Raw genomic sequence first — 17,997 nt, 5'->3', positions numbered from 1 at the left:
CTTCATCATAAAATGTGTCTGAATAAACTTTGAGGCTCTCTATAGTAATGTTCTCATGGATTAGTGTTCTCAGTAGGCACTTTATCTAGTAGTGAGAATTTCAACATCCTGTGCCTTGATTGTTGATTAAATCTTCCTGTAAAGATATGCCCAGTTGCCTGAGGTTCTTCCTTTAGATACCCTGACACTGGTGGGGGACGGGAGAGGAGGCAGAGGGTCAGGGGGGGTGGAGAGGGAGGGTTGGGGTGGGGGGGTACCCATGGTACACAGGCTACCCGTGGTACACAGGCTACCCATCCACTAGTTCCTTTCCTGCTACTAAAATGAAATGGTTGCCTTGGAAGGCTGTGGGTTACCTTTCGCTGGAGGACTTCCCACAAAGACTGGATAACCACTTGTCATTTATGTTGTAGAGGAGTTTTTTGTTTAGATGTAGGTTGGGTAGGTAGTCTCCAACCACCTTTTTAGCTTTGAAATTCAGTGATTCTGTGATCTGTAATTATACAATTATTTTATTTCCTGAACTAATTTGATTATAGATAAAATACTGGATAAGAGCTATCTCTTTATTCTTTGAATCCAGCATTGTCATGTGGCAGGGAAATTTCAGTCAGATCTTGATTTTTTTTTTTTAATTTTGCCTTTAAATGTAGCCATGCATTTCCTGTTTTGAAAAACCTTCCTTTTTCACCCTGATGTCCCCTCCAAATACTGCCTTATTTCTCTAGTACATTTCATGGCAAAATTCTTGGAATCTAATAGTTGTACTGAGTCTGAGAACTTCTTTTCAGACACCGGAAAGGGTGATTAATTTTTCCTATCCATTCCTCGCACAAATTAAATCATAGATCTAAGGGACCTCAGAGGTGATCTAGTAAAATCGCTTCATTTTACAGATGGAGAAGCTGAGGCCTGCAGATGTTAGATGATGTGTCCAAGGTCACATGTGCAGTAATCATCTGAGATATAATTTGAACCCCAGGCCTTCTGACTTGAGAGCCAGTACTCATGTTACAAAATCATTCTCTTTCCCATTAATACCTAACATTATATTTTTAAAAAGTTATACATTTATGTTATATTATACATTTTTAACAAAGTAGGACCAGACAAACCAAAAGAAAGTGTTTATTTTATGTCATTTTAAAAATACGTTTTATTGATACTGCTGGTATTTAAATCACAGTCATTTTCTCTGGCTTCTCTCTAAATGGATGGTTAAGTATTAAGTCTGTTGGCTCATCAGAGAAATGAAAGTATACAAAACTGTCCTACATAGTTTTATTGAAGAATGTATGTGCATGCATATATGTATGTATGTATGTATACATGCACACATACATAAATACATACGCATATATACAGCTCATCAGGCCACATTCAAGATTAAAGGCAAAAAACACAAATATGTCAGAACTCCTCTATGTGCCACTAAGAATGTATCTTACCCTGAGTTTGTAGTTGAGATCTCATTCCAATCATCTTTCCAGAGTCTATAAATCAATTCATAAGCTACACACATACATGTAGGCACATACAAGTACATGTGTGCACAGACGCTCATGCACACACAATGTTAAATTGCTGATGTGTTTATTGGTGGTACCTTGCCAGCTTCATTGCTTCCCAGGAATTCAGGACAGTGGTTAATATTGGGGTTGGGCAAGGGAAAGGAGGATTTACTTTACTTCTACTCCCAAATTAGTATTTTGCTGTCTTTGGGCATTACAGTTGATTGATATTACAAATGAAAGAGAAAAGGTGAGGGAGTGAATGACTCTTCTCATGGCTGACCTTTCAAAATTATTATTCAGAACAGAGAGTTGAGGAGCCTGTTGCAATAATCTGAGACATTCTTTATAGTTCTTGTGATGATGATACCCTTATCTTCATAATCAAAGTGCTATTAATTTATTTAATGGACTGCATTTTTTATCACTCTTAAGCTCCAGGCTTTTAAGTTTGCAGTAAACAGGTTAACATTCATTCAAAATTCTTGTTCGCTGCTCCATATATTGAGACTTTTTTTGCATCGTAAGATGAATTAGTAGGTAAATATGAGGAAGCTAGAAAATGATTTTACTTCAATGGTTAATCCTGTTCATTTTGTCACCATAATTTCTGATTCCTCATTGCTTTAACCTTGGGTTTCCAGCTTAAGGCAGCTGAGGACAAGGTATCACAGGTGCTACAAAGCTAGACTTCAAGCGCAGGCCCAAGTGACAGATCACATCTATAATCCAAAGACCAATTGTAGTGATGACTTTTCTTAAGCCACAGCAACTCACAAAGACCATTACAGGTGAAGAGGTGCTACTCATGGTTGGTGGAGTGTGGATGCTTCCAAATCACAGTTCCTTGAAGTAGTGAATCATCCTTTCTGGATTCCGGTCCTCTACGTCCTACACTAATGCTCTAATGACCTCTCTCTCCTTGACTGCTAAAATAATTCCTCTTTCTGAAAGTTTCTTCCTCACTGGGCTTCTAGGACACCATTCTCTTAGCTTTATGCCTACTTTTCTGTGTACCTTCTGTGTTACCTTGTTATCAGGTAAATCTGGGATCTCTAAACTTTTTAAAATACACCTAACAGAAATTTTTGAGCATTCATCGCCACTATGTGTATATTTGCTTGTATGTAAATTATATGCATATACTGCTGTGTTACAATATGCATCATAAAACTTACACAAGTGGAAACTGAAGCGTTAGATAAATGTGAAGTCATATTTGATCCTAGAGTCCATAGGAGGCCCCTGAAGTTTACCACATTCAGACCTTAGCTTTAGGAAAATCACATTGACAGCTATGTGGAAAATAGTTTTTAGAGAGGAAAGGGACTTGAGGCAGTAAGATTCATTAGGAGGCTATTGAAAAATCCCAGGGAGAGAGGATATGGACTTAAATTAAGGCAGTGAACTGAGAGAGGGAAAAGCCTCCTACCAAGGCTGTGGAGAGAGAAAGCATAAGATCTGACAAGTGATTGACTATGAGGAGGTGAGGGGCAGTGAGGAATGGAAGATTCCACCAAGTTTGTGAACTGAGGTGACTGGAAGGATAGTGGGGCCCTAGACACAAATAAGGAAATATCAGAAGTGGATTGAGTGAGGAGGAAATGATAAATGTAATTAAGATTTGTGATGCGTGTTTTAACCCATCCATACCTGGTCATCGTGTGTGACTCTCTACACTGAGTCTGGAAACAGAAAGACCTGAGTTCAAATCCAGCCTCAGATATTAGCTGTGTAACTGTGGGCAGAAGTCACTTAACCTCTGCCTCAATTTCCTCAAATGTAAAATGGGATAATAATAGCACCTACCCCACAGAGGTGTTGTGAGGTTCAAATATAATCCATTTGTCAAGCTCTTAGCACAGTACCTGGCAAATATTAGGTGTTTAACAAATGCTTATTTCCTACCCACCCCCACTTATTACCTCAAATGAAAAACCATGAGGATCTCGTTCATTGGTCTCTTTCCTGAAGCCAGAGCCTAATTCCCAAGGGGTGTCTGCTGAAATCACATGTGATCTGGGGGAAAGGGACTGGGAGTGTGTGGGGGGAGGCAATCGTACCCCAAATGGTCATTCTGGTACAGTTGCTTTTGAGGGGCAGATGATGCCTGGTTCAGAACTGGTAAAGGTTGGGAGCTTGTACAGCAGAGTAGGAGGGTAGAGTAGATTTGGGAGGGGTGGTAGGTGAGAAAAGGATAGGAGAAAAATTCCATGACTGGTTTTCCTGGAGAGGTTAAGAAGTGACCTATCGTCCCACCCTCCTAAGAACTGATCATAAGCCCACTGGGGTCAGGCTACAGACCCTACTTTGGAGACTGCTAGGATAAATAAAACTATACTGACTTTTGCAAGACACTTGATACTTGTCACAGACATTCTCCTGTGCTGCTGTGCATGTGACATTGAAATATATAATTTGGCCAGTGGAATAATCACACTCACCCCCCCCAACCACTCTCCCTTTGATTGGACAACGTCTAGCGCCTAGTGTTCACTCTGCATTTGTTAACAAATGGGCAAAGCATAATGTTTGAACGGATCAATTAGGTGTTACAATGGCCTCAAAGAAAATGATAAGAATTTAGTTCCACAACTGCCAGTCCGATCCACTCAGCCTTAATTCTTTGGACTATGCTTCATATCCCCTTAAAACCCAACAGATCTGAAGCTGGCTACACATCTCAGAGAGAAGCGCGGTAGAATGCTGAGACACTTGTGCATCAATTCCAATTGGGGATGATTCAAGAGACCATAGGTCCAAGTATTGAGAGCACTCACTTTAAAAGGCTGGAAAAACAAGAATCTTTCTTAATTTGCAAACTTTAGTTTTCTCCAATGAATAAAAATCTACTTTCTTCCCCATACACCTTGCCCCTCAACCAAATGAAAAAGAAAAACAAAACTCTTCTAAGAAATATGCATAATCAAACAACAAAAATTCTAGCATGGGCCAGATCCAAGAAATGTCTCATTCTGCCCCCTCAGTCCGTTGCCTCTTTGTTGAGAAGTGGATAATTTGCTTCTTCATCACTCCTCTACAGTCTGAAATAATGATTGATCATTGCATTATCAAATTAAGTCTTCAAAAATGGACATTAATCTTTCAACACCGCCTAACCTTTTCACTTCACTGTACGAGGGCTGTGACCCTTCAGTGCCCTGATCTGGCTCTGATTTTGTTTTATTTCTAATTGATATCTCTTTTTTTAAAACCTCACTTATATGTCCTATATGTCTAATATGTCCTACTTTATCCTCCATTCAGAGAGAAACAACCTTTTTATTTTTTTTGTTCTGTACAATTCAACACCAAAAAAAAAAAAGCATTTCCATATAGGAAATAGAACAGAAAAAAGATGATTGTATTTTTACTACACATAGTTAACTTTTTTAAAAGCATATAATAGATTCAACACTCTCCTGCTCATCTTTGCCTTTGTCTGGATTTCCTACTGTTTTCTTTTGTCTATTTTCTGTTAAATGCTTCAATGTCCCTTCTTTTTCTTTCTCTCTTTCCCTCTCTCTTCCTTTCTTCCTTCCTTCCTTTCTTTCCTTGTCACTTTCTCCCTTCCTCTCTTTCTTCCTTTTTTTCTCTGTTTCTTTCTTAACCCTACCCCTGGTTCCATCTCTTTTCTCAATCCCTCCTCCATCATAACAAGAAAAATAAAAATTCTTGTGACAAATAAACAAAGACAAAACACACAGCTTTGTCCAAAAACGTATGTCTTTCTTCATCTTCAGTCTGTCATCCCTATATCTGGAGATGTGTGACATCAAGCCTCTGGAGTTGTGGTTGATCACTACATTGATCAGAGTTCTTAAGTATTTCAAAATTGTTTTGCCTTTAAAATGTTGTTATTGTATAACAATATTATTCTCCTGGTTTTGCTCATTTCACTTTGTATTCATTCTGATAGATCTTCCTAGGTTTCTCTGAAACTATCACTTTTATTACATATATAATGTTCCATTACATTCATATACCATGTGTTCAGCTATTATTTAATTGATGGGCACTCCCATAGGTTCCAGTTGTTAGCTGTAGCAAAAAGATCTATTATAAATATTTTGTATATATGGCTCCTTTTCTTCTTTCCAACTCTTTGGGTTATAAATCTCCTAATGCTAGTGCTAAGTCAAAAAGATACATACTCATTTGGTGACGTTGGAGGTCTAGTTCCAAATTGCTTTCCAGAATGACTAGATCAATTCACATCTTCATTCATAGCAACATATTAATAGCGATGATACCATTTTAAAAGCCGCTAATAAAAGCTTTTGAGACTTGAAAGCTGGTCCACTTATCAGAATATCAGAAACTTAAATGCTAATTAGGGCAGCTAGGTACCAGACCTGAAGTTAGGAAGAGTAATCTTCCTGAATTCAGATCTGGCCTCAGATCCTTACTAGCTATGTGTCCCTGGGCAAGTCACTTAACCCTGTTTGCCTTAGCTCCTCATCTATAAAATGAGCTGGAGAAGGAAATGGCAAAACACTCCAGTATCTTTGCCAAGAAATCCCTAAATGGGGTCACAAAGAGTTGCACATGACTGAAACAACTAAACAACAAATACTAATTTAAAAACCAAGATGCCCCTTCACTGATTCTTAAAACCCTTGATAGATTTCTATCCTGTATTTCTCATATATCCTATACTGATGAAATTACAGTTCCAGTCCCTATCCCCACCACTACCTATAAGTGAGTCAGTATGGTATAATGGGGTTAAAGCAGTGTTTAAAAAAGGAAGAAAGGAAAAACATGGGTCTTAAGTTGGAAGACCTTAGTACTAGTTCTAATCCAATGCTTATTAATTTTATGATGTTCTAGTAGTCTAGACTTAAAAAGTCTCTGTGCCTCAGTTTTCCTGTCTATAACATGGGAATAAATAGGATTGTAAGGAAGAAATTTATGAAAGCACTTTATAAAGTCCCCAGATGATATTATTCCACCTCTAAACTCAAGAGTTCTGAGTCACTTGGTTATTTGAGTTGCTTTAACTCCAGCCTTCCTTTCCAAACTCATTACAGGTTCCTTATTCCCCTTCCTATACTCTTCATTCCAAACATGTCTTATTCATCATATGCAACTTTGTCTCCCACTCAACATGAAAATCTTTGGGTCTTTACACAGGTTCTCCTTCTCTCTCTTTTTTTAAATTAATCTTTATTTTTAGTTGTCAACGTTCACTTACATATTTTGAGTTCTAAAGTTTCGCCCTCATCCCTCCCCTCCCTCTCCTCAAGATGGCGTGCAATCTGATATAAGCTATTTATATACATTCACATTAAACATTTTCACATTAGTCATGTTGTATAGAAGAATTAGAATCAATGGAAGAAACCAGGAGAAAGAAGAAACAACAAAAAAATAGACCCTCCCTCATTCTTGGAATGCCCTCTCTTTTTACCTCTGTCTCCTAGACTTCCTAGCTCTCTTCAAAGCTCTGCTTTAGAGTCATCTCCTACATGGGGCCTTTTTTTTCATCTCCTCCCAACTCTTTGTTCCTTCTCTTAAAATGAGTTACACTTATTTTATTTCTAAACATGATGTTTCCCTCAAGGAATGCAAGTCCCTTAAGATCCCCTTAAAGAGGCTGGGGTCAATGGGGAGTATTTAACATTTAGGGCAGTATATATGTGTATGTTATCTCTCCCAGAAAACATAAGCTTCTTGAGGGCAGACTCTGATTTTGCTTTTGTAACCACAATCAAGATAAGTCAATGAACATGTATTAAGCTCATACTATGTGCCAGGTCCTGTGCTATGTGTTGGGAATAGAGTTGCAAGCAGGAACAAAGACATAGTACCTGCATAGTCCTGTCACATTGGAGGTACTTAATAAATGCTTATTGATATTGGATTGATAATTTAGGACTCTAAGGGTTTGATAATTTTCTTTGGGAATTAATAAAAATAATAGTAGCTTGGATTGATATAGGACCTTACAGTTCAAAGCACTTTCCATACGTTGTCATTTAATCTTCACAACAACCCCATGAGGGGTGCATTATTGGCCCCATATAGCAGATGATGAAACTGAGACTAAGAGCGATTAAGTGATTGACCCAGGATCACAAAGTTCATAAGTGTCTGAAGCAGGATTCAAACTCAGATTTTTGTGAGTGCAAGTCTAACACTCTATCCACTGTGCTACCTACCTGCCTCTAAGTGATACAAACAGAGAAAATCTATTGTTCTGGCATTCAACAAATTAACATTATTACAATGGGGGCAGCTAGGTGGTGCAGTGGATGGAGCACCAGTGCAGGAGTCAGGAGGACCTGAGTTCAAATCTCACCTCAGATACTTGACACTCACTAGCTGTGTGACCTTGGGCAAGTCACTTAACCCCATCCTGGGTCATCTCCAGTTATCCTGATGAATATCTGGTCACTGGATTGAGATGACTCTGGAGGAGAAGTGAGGCTGGTGACCTGCACAGCCCTCCCTCACTCAAAACAAAGTCAAGTGCAAGTCATGTCATCATTTCTCTGATGGTATGGTCTTCTTTGGCAATGAAGGACAAACATCATTACAATGATGTTCTCATAAAGGCCCTTCCACAGAGCTTTAATGATAGAAAAAGAGCATAGGAAATACTATAGGACCTTTATTTTTCTTTGATCACAGATAAACATCTTCAATTGAGAGAAACCTAGCTTCATGCTAGGTTAATTAGCTTAATGCACTTTCTATTATACATAAGATGGATTAGTTATGCATCTTTAGAAATGAATTGAAAGTGGCATGAGATTTATGGTATATCTCCTTAAATGTCAGGATTTTGTTTGTTTTTTTTTTTGTTTCAATGTTAAAATACAATAGGCCAAGGAGAAAAATTATAAAGGAAATCAACAAGTAGAAGGATTTCCTTTGGATATATGGACCCCCTGTTTTCATACTTAGGATTTCTCTCCATTGTAAGTTTCAGGCAGTGTGAAGTAGAGGAAAGAGTCCAGAGTCATAAAGGACTGTGGAAATTCTACAGAGATCTCAGCACCAAAGTTCTCCTTACCTTGTACACATAGTCATCAAATGGAGTAATGAATTAGCTCAGACTTATTTCTGCCAAGGCTCTAGGCATTTCCCAGTAATCACTCAGTGACATTCCTGGCTTTACCCACTCACTAACTGATACCTAATTTTGTTTAAAACCAGTCCAAGTGATAGACAGAATTTCAACCAAAAAGATCAAATGAACAGGTTTTCAGCCAGAACCCACAGTATGGTAGGAATGGGGAAATTAGAAGGAAGATGAGAATGGGAAACTCATAGGATCCCAGAAAAGCAACCTCATAAGCCAGTTAGTCCAAGAAAGAGGTAGAAGAAAGTGAGGATGAGAAGAAAGAGAACAGTGACTATTCCTTAGAGCAATGATTGTCAAACTTTTTGATATTAGGAACCCTTTATACACCTAAAAATTATTAAAGACCACAAAGAGCTTTTGCTTGCTTGGGTCATATACATAATATCTTAGCACTATAATAAAAAGTTTTGACTTTATGAATCCCCAGGGAGCTGCGCACACTTTGAGAACTGCTGCCTTGCATGGAAACTATGGAAATAAATAATTATAGCATTAGCAAGTTATGATTTCTTCTTCCTTCCCAAGAGTAATGTATAACTTCTTGCTATAGTTTGCCTAGATAAGCTCTTTGATCAAAACATTTTAATTTTTTTTAGATGAGAGAGATCCCCTTTACATATTTTGCTACTTCAAATTTCAAAGACTATCAATCGATCCTTTACTTACTTAGTCCTGGTTGGTTTAGAAATAAAACTTTCAGAATGTGGGCCTTCTGTATCATCAGATGGGAGCTGGGAACTGTTAGTTGGAATGATTCTATTAAGGACTAAAATTAGAACCCCTTTCCTTGCCCTTCTTTCTTCTGGCTAATGAAAACAGATTATTCCATCTCCATATAAAAGTAGAATGCACAGCTACATCTGTCAGCTGGATCATGCCAGAAATGTGACATGGGATCTGTCACCATCCCAGACTCCATTGAATTCATCTTCCTGTCCTTTTAGCATCCTCTTCAGATTTAGAGAGAGGGAAATTGCCAACCAGATGAGGATCTCTAATTTGGGAGTGATACTTACCTATGGTTAACCATTCCAATAAAGCAAAGACTCCAAGTGCATCCTCAAACTATTCTTTCAGCAAAGATTCACTGAAGGCCTGCTCCTTGAATATGACAAGATCTCTGCTTATCAGTTCATAGGGATAAGACATGTTCAAAAAGAATAAAAGGTACTAGAAGAAATTATAGGTGGTAGACCTAGGTCCTTGTAACCCTATTGGTGAGCCCTTAGTTCCCTCATCTGTGCAGTTTCTTGGAAGATGAGAACACATGTTGTCTTATTTTGACATCATATTGATGATAGTTGATTGATTATTGATAATTCATACTCAATTTATAATCGAGTTATATCTATAGTCATGACCTTTAAAATGGGAGGAGAAGGCGCTCACCCAGACTCCAACTGGAAAGAAAGAAACACAGGGAAGAGAGAAATTACACAGAAATGACTGCTCAGTTCCCAGGAGGAAGCCTGAGTCCTCTATATGAACAGGAGAACCAGCATCGGATAAAGAACAAACAAATCCTTAGACTCAGTGAGAGCTGGAACAAGGGACAGAAGTGTGAAAGAGTGGGAGACTGAACACTGGCCTTGGAGCCAAAACTTGAATTCAAATCGACCTCAGACACTTACTAGCTGTGTAACCTTGGGCAAGTCACCTTCTGTCTGCCTCAGTTTTCTTCATCTATAAAATGGGACAATGACTGCACCTACCTCCCAAGGTTGTCTTGAGGGTCAAATGAGATAAGATTTCCAAAGTACTTAGTACAGCACCTGGCCCATAGCAAGCAAATGCTTGCTTCCTTCCTTTCTTTGTTTTTTCCTTCCTTCCTCTGTTCATTCTTTCTTTCTACACTTTGCCCTTCACTGATCCCAAGAGTTAGGGGCTGGGGAGCTTGTTTCTACCTCCATTGGAAGCCCACCAAGATTAGTTCTACATATCTTGGGTCTCTGGGAAGAGAGGTTCACTTGACAGTAAGATTGCTTGACTGGATGACTAACAATTCTGAGTCTTTGCCTCCTTTGAGGTGGGGGTGGGGGCTACAGTTGACTCAAATTTGTGCTGGTCTTTGTCCTTCATTCTCAAGGAGGACCAAAATGACATCACTATGGTAGAGTCAAGTTTCAGTGTGTCTGACTGTGGCTGATCAGATGAATATAAGCTCGAAATGTTCTACCACAGGTCGGACACAAATAGTCCTTGTGAACATTTGGGGTGGATTCTCTAAATTTGTGCATCTCATGTTTATTTTTGAGCTACTTCATTTCTGCTTTGTGTGCACACATTCCATGTACCAGTGGTGGGTGGAATCATCTTTGCAGAAGTTTTTGTACATTTTTTGTGCGTGTGTGTTTCAGCCACAGGGTGGAATCCCTGCCTACCACAACAAACAGGCCAGGGGTGGTTGAGCAGATAATTTTTAGGGCACCTTTTCTAGCTTATTCCTCACACCAGAAGGTAAGCAGTGAAGTCCTTCAAAAAGGTTGCTCAGAAACCTAGGGGCTACCAAATCCCACTGCTGCTTCCAGTGAGAAGATGACCCTATGGTCTAAGCTACCTGTGTGCAGGGTTGTAACTACAGTTCCCAGCATATCTACACCTATTGCTTTGTCACTTGCCTGTCAGCACAGGACTTTGAGATAGATCAAAATGATTTAAAATGATATGGGTGATGTTTTTCGATGTCTGTGTAAATTGGATTTAAGTGAGGCAGAGTTGCACGAAGTCGTTGGCCTCACTCTCTCCTCCAGAGTTGTTACAGTCCAGTGGCAGGATAAAATCAGGACAACTGGTGATGGCTCAAGGTGTAGTAGATGACCTTGGCATCTTTGATGCCTAACCAAGCTCTAAGTGTTCCACAGTGCCTGCTCCAGCTGCTTTCATGGCTGTTGGAACAAATTTTTCTCATCCACCCATTCCACCAGAGGAAGCTTGGGGTAGATACCCCTCTAACTCACCAATAGGATCTGAGACTCCTTGGTTACTCTCAACTTGGTTTAGCCCATCTGTGGAAATGATTTACTAGGGTGTGGCCACTATGCATGCTACTACAGCTTCTTGGAACCATAGGTGAGAATTAGGTGGAACAGGTGGACACCAAAGGTGAAAAGCAGCCCTCACAGAAGAGATTCTAGTCTTCCCTGAGCACACCCTACACACCATGTTAGTGCCATAAACTGAATAAATCCCTGGGATAGTGAAGTCCCCTGAAAAGGGAATGAGAGTTGAATTGACTGTTAATGGGCTCAGGGGCAAGTCCTTGTCATTTTGTCAGGTCAAATAAAGTTTGTCCTATATCCCCTGACTTATTAACCTGAGTACTTACATGGGACCTGGGAGTTCTTTTCCTTTTGGAGACCCAGATTCTGATATTCCTAAGGGAAATCCTAGGAACAGGCATGAGCCAAAGAGAGATGACTACTGAGACATCCCAAAGATTATACCCTCTCCATGTTACCCCAAAATTTCTAGTCTCTGGGTTATGGAATCATGGAATTTTAGAGCTAGAAAGTGCTTTCAAGAATATGTGTCCCAACATTCTTGTTTTAAAGTTGAAAGTGAAAACCAAAAAGGTTGAGCCACTGTTAAGGTCAAAGAGTGGCTATAACACCCTACAGTTATATCTCCTTTTGCAGTTTGCAAAATACTTCCATTCTGTGAGGTAAATGAGATAGATGATATGTTACCCATTTTGCAGATGAGAAAACAGAGAAGCTAAATCTGTTGCTCAAAGTCAGAAATAAAAAGCAACTGTCTTATCCATCTAATACATTTTCTACTAGACTATACTGCCTTAAAGAACACTGGCTTTTTAGTCAGAGGCCTTGAGTTCAAATTCTGCCTCTGATGGGGACTACTTGTGTGACCTTGGGTAAATCACAAACCTTCCTGGGCTGTTACAGATGTTCCCTCATCTGTAAAGATAAGAGAGTTGGACAACCTACCAAGGGCCCCTACCAAGTCCTTTCCCGTGTATCTCCATGCCATGCCACTTGGTCTCCAGCCTTTCTCTCTGACCTACCCCATTAGCCCTGAACCCTGGTGAGCATTAACCTGATGTTCCCTGATCTCAGACCCACCCCACAATTTCCTGCCTTTTTCTTTGCCATCACACTTACTCTCCAGCCCCCACCTCCAACCTAGAGTCAAAATCCAATTCCTTTCCTCCTTTTCTAACTAGTTCCAAGACAGTAATCAAAACAACATTCTAATTCCTAGAATGGACATGTCAGTCATTTATCCCATGGCCCCAATCACCATTCCCTTTGACTTCCCTGTCCAAGATACTCCTCCCCAATTCTACTTCCTCTTCTACCTGTTCTGTTCACTATCCTTGAGTTCAGGTGCATCCCCAGCTCTTGGCACGGTAAACACTTAATGCTTTCTCATTCATTCCAGCCTTGTCTATATGTATGATTTTATAATTCATATAAGTAGTATAGATAACAAGTGCTAAGGAGAAGACAAATCTTAAGAAGGCAGAACTCTGTACAAACTGGGGTGATCATGGAAAGTTTTCTGACGATGTGACATGTGAAGTGCCCTTTAAAGGAGGTGGGGTATTTCAACAGGCAGACTAAAGTTTTGAGGGCAGGGAATTGAGAAAGGAAGCATTTTGGAGCGGAGAAAACAATGGCAGCAAAGGAACAGGATCAGAAAAGCTGAGGGGAGTCTGAGGACAGTGATCAGACCAGTTTGTCTTGATCAGAAGGTTCTTTTAAAGAGATAAGATTATCAAGAGACTGGGAACTCCAGCATGGAGACCCTTGTAAACCAAATTCATTTTTATCCTGCAAGCAAGAAGAGTCACTTAAGGTTTTTGAGTGATTAAATAGCATAATAAAATTAGAGCTATTTTTAAGAAATAATAGCTTGGTGGAGCAGAGAAACCAATTAGGAGGTTGTTGCAATTAGGAAGTATGAGATAATAAGGACCTGAACTGACTAAGGTGACTGACTCCAGTGTGAGTGGAGAGGAAAGAATAAATCTGAAAGAAACAACAGAGGGAAAATGAGCAGGATTTGTCAAGTGATTGGCTATGGAGGTTGAAGGAATCAAAGAAATTAAACATAGTTACAAACTTTGGCACCTAGGTGACAAGGGACAATTGGTGGGGCCATCATCATAGCTATTAAAATAATTCTTTTGGATAATTTGATGGTTCTGAGATCTCTTTGATTATAGGTGCTATGTTACAGATAGCAACTCATTCATGCTTTTGTATCCTGTGCAACCCTTTATTTATGTTTTTATTTTTTTAAAAATCACTTTCTAATGTTGCCTCATCACCCCTTCTTAAACTGTCCCTTGTAGCAACGAAATATGTTTAATCAGAACAAACCAGAGCACCAGCCATGTCTGATACTATATGCCTCATCCCTATATTGCTTTCATCTGAGTGGTGTCATGAACTCTCTACTGAAGGGTCTACCGATTGAACTGTCGACCTTTCTTTAGATGTCTTGCTCCTCAACATCTCCCTCATCCTGCATATGTGCCAAATCTTGTCATTTCTTTTTCAACAGCATCTCTCACATGCCTCTTTTCTCCACTTACATACATCTACTATCCCAATTCAGGCCCTTGTCACCTCTCATATGTACTAGGACAGTATCCTCCTAATGTACTTCCTACCTTGTCTCTCCAATCCACATTTCTTCCTCATGTGTATACTTCTTATATGCAGGTCTAACCATATCACTCTCCTTCTCAATAAACTCTGGAATTCAAACCCTTGGTACCTTTTGAATCTTCTTACACTTTACTCTCCTCCCCATACTTTATGGTCCTGCTATACTAGCTTGTTTGTTGTTCTTCACAAACAATGCTCCATTTCCTGTTGGTTTTTTTCTATTTGAACTGGCTGTCTACAATGCCTGGAATGCTCTCCCCTACCTTGCCTCTCTGTCTTTTAACATCTATTTTTAAGTGTCTGGCACATAATAGGTGCTATATAAATACATATTCTTTTCCTTTCTTAGAATCCCTAGGTTTTGGGGGGTTTTTTGTTTTTAATTTTAATTAATTTGTTTTCAGTTTTCAACAATCGCTTTGATAAGTCTCAAATTTTCTCCCTCCCTTTCCACGTCCCTTCCCAAGATGGCGTGCAATTCTTATTAAACACATTTTCACATTAGTCATGTTGCACAGAAGAATTAAAATGAATGGGAGAAACCATGAGAAAAAAACAAAACAAAACATAACATAAGAGAAAATAGTCTACTTCATTCTCCTTTCTGATTCCGTAGTTCTTTCTCTATTGTGGATAGCATTTTGCCTGAAGAGTCCTTTGGGAATGTTTTAGGTCCTTGCATTGCTGTGAAGGGCCCAGTCTATCAGAAACAGTTCTCGCACTCTGTGGCTGTTACTGTGTACAGTGTTCTCCTGGTTCTGCTCCTTTCACTCTGCTTCAGTTCATATAAGTCCTTCCAGGCCTCTCTGAAGTCTTCCTGTTCATCATTTCTTATAGCACAATAGTATCCATTACATTCATATACCACAACTTGTTCAGCTATTCCCCAATTAATGGGCATCCCCTTGATTTCTAGTTCTTGGTCCTAGTTTTCTTCTAGATTCAGGTGCCCACATTCTAAAGTAGGTCTTTCCTAGTTCCCCCAGTTGTTAGTGTCTTTCCCTGTAAGGTTATCTTATGTGTATTGTTTACACACACACACACACACACACACACACACACACACACACACACACACACATACATATATATACACACACATATCCAGGGTATTTATTACATTTAGTCTCCTAAAGAAGATTCATAATTACTTATAACTTTTGTGAGTGACCCAACTATCCACATATGAATAACAAAATGAGTAAATAATGACTATCATCCATACATATCATGAAATTCAATTGAATGGATAACTCATAGACTTCCTGAATCAATATATAATATATATTTTGGCAGATACTGTAGATTTGTAGGATGTGTGTGTGTACACATGCATGTATAAAATGTCTTTTATTAAAATTTAAGTTATTTAAGGATTTGGAATCTTCTACCTTTCCTTTTTGAATTTGTAACACTTAGCACTGTGCTTAGTACATAAAAAATACTTAATAAAATGCTTAGTGACTAAATGATCCATTGATATCCACCCAGTGTCATTTAGGTCCTTACTATAAGTCTATCTCACTTTCTATTCCAATCATATATCTCTCTGTGATGACATCCTTTTTGATGTTTCTCCTATACAATTCTTCATTGGTGATATGTCATAGCCTACTCTCACCTATAGCATACCTTTTCATTACCCCTTGCATGACCCACAACTTAAACTTTTAAGGGAAAATTTAATTTCAAAGAGATTCTAGTGCTCCATGTAGCACTAGAAAATCATGTAGCTTAACCAGAAGAATATTGATGTTAAACAAATGGATCTCTGTTTCAGAAAGCAATATGAGGATATTAAAGGCTCTACACAATTTATTTCCTGTCCAACTCTGGGCCTCCCTCCCTCTCTATCCACAGCATCTGCTGAGATATAAGTATTGTAGAGGAGTTCCATGGGTTATCCATCCAACTGAATTTCATAGTTTGGATTATAATTCTTTATCCATTTTGCTTTTCCTATGTGGATAGTTGGGTCACTCACAAAAGTTATAAATGATCATGCATCTCATTTAGAAAACCAAACAAAACACCCTGGATCTTGATGTATTCAGCACAATGTTATCCGTCTTGAAGCTCTCACCACCTACAGGAAATCTCTCCGTTAGAAAACTGTACCAGATATCCTGTTTGACAGTGGCAAATACCTTTGGCAAGTATATGTCTTCAGTTTTAGCCCTCATTTGATGTTAATAATCAGAGATTCAAAAAATATCTGGTGATATTCCTTTAAAAAATTCTTTTATGATTTTGACTCATAAATAGAATCTGAAATCCACTTGAGTGGTGGGTCATGATCCATTCTAGACCATTGCTTCCAAGCCCCTTTCAACCTGTTTCTTTTATCTGGCTAACCAGAGGACATCTAATTTCAAAGCAAAAGACAAGATTCCATTCATATGCATAGTTCCCATACCTGCAGTGGAAGAAGGGACCCACGCAGCCAATACACCTGGAGGAGAAAAAATCACTTACAGGAGTCCTATGCACTCCTAAGGCCACTCATGCTCCTCCGCAGGCCATGTGGCTTGCTTGTTTCTTTACAGCGCAACCAATATACTCATTGATATCATCACTTTACAAACTGCTTTCTCTTAAGATCTGAGGTCCTATGATCATAGCTCTAGAGCCAGAAGGGTCCCTAGAGGCCAAGTCAACAAGCATTTATTAAATGCTGATTGTGCTTCTGGAGCTGAGTTAAACACCAGGGATTCAAAGAGATAAAAAGTTTCTGTTCTTGAGGAACTCACAGTCTAATGTATGTACAGACATCTACATAAAAACATGAGATGGAAAGGATAAACTGGAAATAATCTCAGGGGAAGCCATAATGTTCAGGGGTACCAGGAAAGTTTTCTTGCAGAAGATGGGATTTTAGATGAGGTATGAAGGAACACAGGGAAGCCAGGAGTCAGAGATGAAGAGATAGAGCATTCCAAATATGGGGGACAGACAGTGAAAATCTAGATGGAGATCAATGAACCACAAAGAAGCTGAATCATATAGTGCCCGGAGGGAGGTAAAGTAGAAGCCTGGAAAAGGAGGTGGTGTCAAGCTATGAAGGACTTCAAAAGTCAAACAGGATTTTATCTTTGATTCCAGAGGTAATCAGAAGCCACTGGAATGAATTGAGCAAGGGGAATGACATGGTGAGATATGCATTTTAGGAAGATCAGTTTGATAGTTAGTAGAGGTTGAATTAGAGGGGGAAGAGACATTAGGCAGGGAGAGCAACAGAAGGGTATGGCAATAGGACAGCTATAAGGTGATGAGGGCCTGAACTGAGGTAGCAGGAGTATCAGAGGAAAGTGTACATATGAGAGATGTTACAAAGACTGACTCAACAGAATTTGGCAACTGATTGGATATAGAGGGGCGAGAAAGAATAAGGAGCTCAAGAAGACACCGAGACTATAAGCCTGAATAGCTGGAATGATAGTGGTGCACCCCTCCCATAATACTAAGGAATAAGGAAGAGACAAAGAATTGCAAGAGAAAGATAATGAGTTCAGTTTCAGCCATGTAGAATTTGAGATTTCTACTGGACATCCAATTCGAGATACACAATAAGCAGTTGGGTGTGGGAGACTGGAGGTCAGGAGAGAGGTTAGGGCTAGATTAATAGTTCTTAGAATCATCTGTACAGAAATGATCATCGAATCCATGAGAGCTGATGAGATCACTAAGCACAATAGTATCGAGGGAGAAGAAGGCCCATGACAGAGCCTTGCAGGGATATCCATAGTTGGTGGATACAACC

Source organism: Notamacropus eugenii, chromosome 7 (genome assembly GCF_028372415.1).
Source record: "Notamacropus eugenii isolate mMacEug1 chromosome 7, mMacEug1.pri_v2, whole genome shotgun sequence".
Lineage (NCBI taxonomy): Eukaryota > Metazoa > Chordata > Mammalia > Diprotodontia > Macropodidae > Notamacropus > Notamacropus eugenii.
The sequence above is the reverse complement of the archived record's forward strand: the minus strand, read 5'-3'. Positions refer to the sequence as shown.